This window comes from Stegastes partitus, unplaced genomic scaffold (assembly GCF_000690725.1).
Source record: "Stegastes partitus isolate 25-593 unplaced genomic scaffold, Stegastes_partitus-1.0.2 Scaffold185, whole genome shotgun sequence".
Lineage (NCBI taxonomy): Eukaryota > Metazoa > Chordata > Actinopteri > Pomacentridae > Stegastes > Stegastes partitus.
This window is the reverse complement of record NW_007577916.1, coordinates 341,413-347,389: the sequence shown is the minus strand read 5'-3', so window position 1 is coordinate 347,389 and position 5,977 is coordinate 341,413. Positions and strand designations below refer to the sequence as shown.

At 44.8% G+C, this 5,977-nt stretch overlaps 1 protein-coding gene across 1 annotated transcript in view; it reads right to left on the bottom strand.

Moving 5' to 3' along the window:
* prkcz (protein kinase C, zeta) overlaps positions 1-5,977 on the bottom strand; it is a 108,608-nt gene that overhangs the window by 57,439 nt on the left and 45,192 nt on the right. The gene's annotated exons all lie outside the window — the stretch shown is intronic.

Here is a 5,977-nt window from a genome sequence, read left to right as displayed (position 1 = left end):
CCATGTAATAAACTGAATGTGATGTGTTTGCACGACTCTGCTGCAGCACAAATCACCGGTACCGATGTGATTAATGGCACCATGACTCGAGTAGGATCCAAACTTTCACTCCTGCCAGGCTGCTCCCTACATAGTTCACTACATAGCTGTCCTTAGAAAGGCAGCAGAGAGCAGGGAGTGAGGGGATGAGTTCAGACACAAGGTAAGACTCTCCTGGCTTTCATTCACCCCTCTGTAGTCTCGTCTGACCTCGGTCCTTCAGACCTGAGGAAACAAGTGTTGAGGGCAGCGGCCACACATCAGCAGGCTCACCTCCACAAAGTCACTCCAGTCACTTAAAGACAAGCAGCCCAGCAAAGCAGCCACCACAGAAAAACACACAGTCTTAAAGATCCCATACATGAAACAGCTCAACACAGATTATAACTTAAACACACTGATGTGTTAATTAGTGAATTAATTGCTTCTTACTTACAAATCCACAAGTGTACTGTACAAACAAGGGGCAGCTCAATGAACTGTTCCCGCCAAACAGTTCAACAGGACCTGCCCAAACACACATCGATGCAGTGGGGATACACTGAACACACACAACGGTTATTATGATCCAGCTCATTAGAAACGTAGAGACCAAGACAAGGTTCCAAACATGAGAGTTTTATTTCAGTAAATACCATCGGTTAATAACTGGGGAATAAAAAACATCAGTGACCACAGAAGTATGGAAAACTCCAGCACCAAGAGACTGATGACAGTATAACTCCTCGTACGTGGCTTTTATCTACAACTTGCAGGTGTGGACGTTAAGACAAACAAGCCCATGAACAACCTACAAGCTGCTGCTCCACGCATGGTGACGGTGTGGAGGCCAAGTGCCAGGAGAGCACTGAGAGGAGGAACTAACCAGTACAACAGCTGCAGCATACTGGGCAAACAGAACAAACAGTCGCAGACAGTCGGAAAGATGAATCTGACTGAGGGCATTAAGAAGAAGAGGTAATGTTCTGCCATGTCTGCTGGAGGCAGTACGATTGACAAGTGAAGTTAGCTAGCTAGCATTAGCAGCTGTACACCTTACTCATTTCAAATGGCATAATGTGCCCTTGTCCTTACCATACCTGCCCTTACTTTGTCCTAATATTGAACTTTCTCACATATTAATAGCAGCATGTAGTAAAATCAGCTGTCATCTATGGTGGAGAGGATTGTGGGTAATGATGACGTTAAATCCGACCAGATGTAGTCGGACATCCTGCTGTTTCTGACAGACAACATTACTAAGTACTGGGACATCCCAAATCTTTTTTTTCTGGCACACCACAGTACGGTCATCCAGATATAACAATGCACTATATATACTATAACTATTACGGTAGCTATTAGAATTATAATCTGCTCTCATGAAATTTGTCACACTGACCATGAAATACATGGACTAAGCAAAACACCTCTAAACAAACTCCTGTGTGTAGGCTCAGACCACCAGGTGTTAGCTGTGTGCTGTGGGAGCAGACTGAAGGACGTCTGAATTAAACTTTGGTTTATGTGAAGAAGTGACCTTCACGCCAGGACAAGTAAAAGGTAAACTGACTTATCCACAGGACAAAAAGTTAATACAGAACGGTTCACACTCAATGTCAACTGTGGCAATTTTGAATAATTGATTTGCTGAAGTGCAGCAATAAATAGTATGTAGAGCAGAGAGTGACCTCCCAAAGTGTCGTCTGAAACAAACCCACTGTCATTAAACCAGCATTCACACATAAGTGTTTACAGACATCACATCGTTATGAATCACTTCTCCAAGGACAGACTGATGGGTTTCTAATAGGTCACATGAATCCCAATCAGCGCGGGTCTGAAAACAACCGAGAGGCACAAAGTTGTCAGCGCTGACAGAGGAGAGCCTCACATGCTGGGAGCAAAGACACAACGGAAACATGGCAGATACTCCATTTACATGCAGCTGCTGCATCTTAAACAGTTACCGTCTCTAACTGATACAACGGAAAACGGATCTAGTCCACGTTCTGTTTGCATGCAGCAAGACAGTGGAGTGATTTTGGTGTCTGAGCCCTATCGGGATTAAAAGCAGAAACACGTCTCATCCCAACAGCAGCCTCCTGCATTTCCCTAACTAGCTCATACTTAATGATGTCATCACTGGCAAAACGGAAAACCAGCTCACCTCGGCTCAACTCGGTGGCCGTTCAACCCCTCTGTCGAGCCTGACATGTCTGCACAGACCTCAGATGACCTGAGATTGTCAGAATCCCGGTTTACAGAATCATCCACACTCAGCCCACATCTCCTACCTTTGACTCGAAGGTAGAAAAGCAGCGTGAGCAGCATCCCTACTGCTGAACGTTTCCGCTCCTTCACACCCTGGATCTCATGGTGGTCTCCTGCACCTCCTCCGCTACTCCTCTCCTCATCCTGCCTTCCTCCTCCTCCTCCTCCTCCTCCTCCTCCTGCTCTCACCAAGCAGCTTCGCTCTTGTTCTGCTCTCTCCTCCCTCCCCCCGTTTTTCTTTTCATCCCCTCCAGGCTGCTTCTCTTCAGCTTCCTGTCACACCGACACCTCCAGCACAGCACATCACAGGACGCATTGCAAACATGCACCAGTTCCAAAATAGCCGCTTTTTATTTCCTCTTGAGGTTTTCATCAAATATTCCTCCCTAAACAGGGATCAGACCACATGACTGAGGATTTCACAGCAACCTACTGCTGCAGTGGCACTCACAGTCCACAAGATGGCAGAAGCAGCTCTGAATCCAACAGCAGCATTCTGTGCACACAACAGGTTCTGACCTAAATATAAACCTGGACTATTTTTAGTGGCTGTGCCTACTGGAGCACATCCTGGATGGCAGCTACACTTTCCTAGAAACCCGTCTCAAGATGCATTTATAGCACTTTTTTCAGAGCTTTCTGTGCTACTGTATGTGACAGTGAATGCCAAGCTGCTCTATATAAGCATGCTCGAGTTAGAAAGTGTTCAGAGGTGTGGATAAAAGCTGAAAACTGTGTTTACCACTAGAGGTAAATTCATAAGTTTGATCTTCACGTGTCCAGTTTCACATGCAAAAAGTTTATTTTCTCACATGAAGACAGTTCTCTTCAAATACAAGACAAGTTAAGGCAAACCAGTGAATTAGAAAAAGGAAATTAGGAACTGAACGACAACAAGAATGAGTCTGAAAATAAACGATGTCACCCAAAATATCTAAACAGGTTGGTGGGAAAGATGTATTTGTAAAGGGCACTAATAATGACTTCAGCCACGTCGCACCAATGGTAACTGAAGTCCTGAGTCCAGGTTTATCCGTGACGCCTGTCAGCTGCTTCCGAACTTTTCAAAACCAGATTAACTCTGAAGCAAAATACTTTCAGGACTGAATAAAACAGGTCACATGTGCCACAGGTTTTACCAGCACTGGACGGAAAGGGAAACTCCACATGAGACAGATATTTTACTACTTACATTTTCTGTTTGTTTTTTTTTGTTTTTTTTATATTTGTCTCCGTCTGTCTCTAAGTGTAGCCCTGTGATAGACTGGTTACCTGTCCAGGTGAACCTGCCTTCATCCTGAGTCAGCTGGGATAGGCTCCGCCCCCCATGACCCTAGTGAGGATGAAGGTGTAGAGATGATGGATGGATGTCTCCTACGTGTTCTGTGTAACCAAAGCCTGCATACCATGATAAGACAATGTTCAGCTTAGATTCAAGTTAACTCGTGACGGCTTTTATGTTTATGTAAATAATAAACTGCATTAATATTCAGACCAACTTTACTTGTAGGTGACAGCATCTTATATTGATCATTTCTCCTCCTTAGTTTTGTTGATGCGTCCAGTTTAGCTCTGGTGCATTTCAAATACTCATACGTCGTCTGCCATAAGAAAGTCACTGAATGCTCACATTTCACTGTTGGTCGTGAACAGGTCATGGAGTTCTCTACTAATGATGGAGGACTGCATTTACCAGCACAACAGGTAAACTGGATTATGCAACACGTCAACAGCATGGCCTCCTGGGTCTTTCAGCGCCTAACAAATACCAAACCGGAAACTAAAATTTGCTCAAAAAGCTGATTAAACCGCATCAAATCCACCATAACACCTCTGATTATTTTCCAGCAGACGCACCCAGAGATCTCCCTCTTTCAGCCAAACACAGACTTGGACGTATTTACTGTACGTCTATCCTCGTCCGTCGGCGTTGCAACACCGGGGAGGTTGTGCAAGCATTTTCTGCATTCCTTCACAGCGAGGGTGGAAGGCTATTCACTCGGCTGGACACATTGCGTTATCAAAGCAACCTTCAAGACATTTTTACTTTATCAGCCCTGCCAGGAGCAGGCTGTGCAATGCAGCAGCCATTCACTGTGAGTCAACAGAGTAGCTGAGAGCAGTGGAGTGTGTTAGAGAACACAAGTTGTCTGATTTTATAGGGCTTTTCCACTGGGAGTGAACTGAGTGATTGGAAATAAAGATAATACATTCTCTCTGCTCGGTGTGGGTATTGGCACTCACTCACAGTATGTTCAGCTCGACTAGAATCCATCTTTAGGAAACCACTGCAGCTTTCATTTTTACATGACAAAGTATTCAGCTTTTCACGTATTTCACAGCGATCACTTGAAGACCTTTACTGTGTTTTTCTAATTTAATTCTAGACCCGTTGCCTGCTTCAGTACCAGCCATTCAGTCGATGTCTGGTATCAACCAGCTCCAACAATGCTTTATTGACTTTAGTTCTGTTTGCTAATATGAGAAACAAGCCAACTGTACACACACGGATATCAAACGCTTAAATGATAATAACGCAGCGTATTAGCTCCTTTGTCTGTGAGGGTCTGAACCCTGACAGGCCGCTGTACTGTATCTGGTGCCGGATTATATTAGATTGCAGGGTTTAGACTTCAGAATATCAAATAAAGACGAGCAGCAAGGTGAACGGGTCGGGCGTGAGGAATGCAGGCCTACAACACAAATGCAAGAACACGAGCGAAAGACATTGATAATAAGGAGAAAGGAGACTGACAGAGGAAGAGGGGGGTTGAATATAAAATAGAAGGGAGAATTAGATGAAGGGGAAAAGCCAAGGGCAGGCTTCTGAAACGGGGTCAGCTCAGTTAGCAGCACTCAGACCTCTACTGGCCCGGTTTAGCTTAGCAGAGCTCTCCTCCTGCTCAGCACGTAGCCTCAGCGCCGCTAGTTTCAGCGACACCATTGTTGTGTGGCTTGTTTGTGCCAGCTGAAGTGGTTGCCCAGTGGGAGCATTATGCAAGGGACCAGCCTTTTGTGGATTAGCCTTCTGAACAGATGTGCTCCAGGCTACCGCTATTCACTGCAGAGGTTCAATAGTAGGACACGCCAGCCACTCTAAATCCAGTCTACAGAGCCAGATTAGCAGCAGAGGTAGAAAAGACCCGAGTGGCTGGAAGGCTGTGCTCAGTGCAACACTTCTAAATCATTTTATGGGACTAATTAACAAACATTGCAATTATGCTGTTAGGCACAAGGGTGCTCGAGTGTCAGGATGGTTCTGAAACGTACTTTGGATGTCTTTGAAGATCAGGCAGCTCCTAATGTTGGATTCAGATCTGTAGACCAGATAATGTCCCTGAACATGCCTGGTTCAGGTCTCTGAGACTAATTCTTTCAGCAGAAGCTGGATGATTTCAATGAGACAGTTCAGTATTTTACGGAGGTGAGGTTAATGTTTTGATGTTCACGACATTTTGATCTGATTGTGACCGTTGTTTAATTATAAAACACAATGTGATTAGTTTCATCATCAATCAGCATCACAACTCAGGTATCAGTGTTCATAGTGACTGATGAAGACAATCTAAACGTGCCATAAAGAGCTGAAGACACATCCCCACTTAGACTACCCTCACTGTCCTCACATGTATAGTTATTCAGTTACTGCCTCATGCATGTAAAGCGCCCGACCATGTGGACGTAC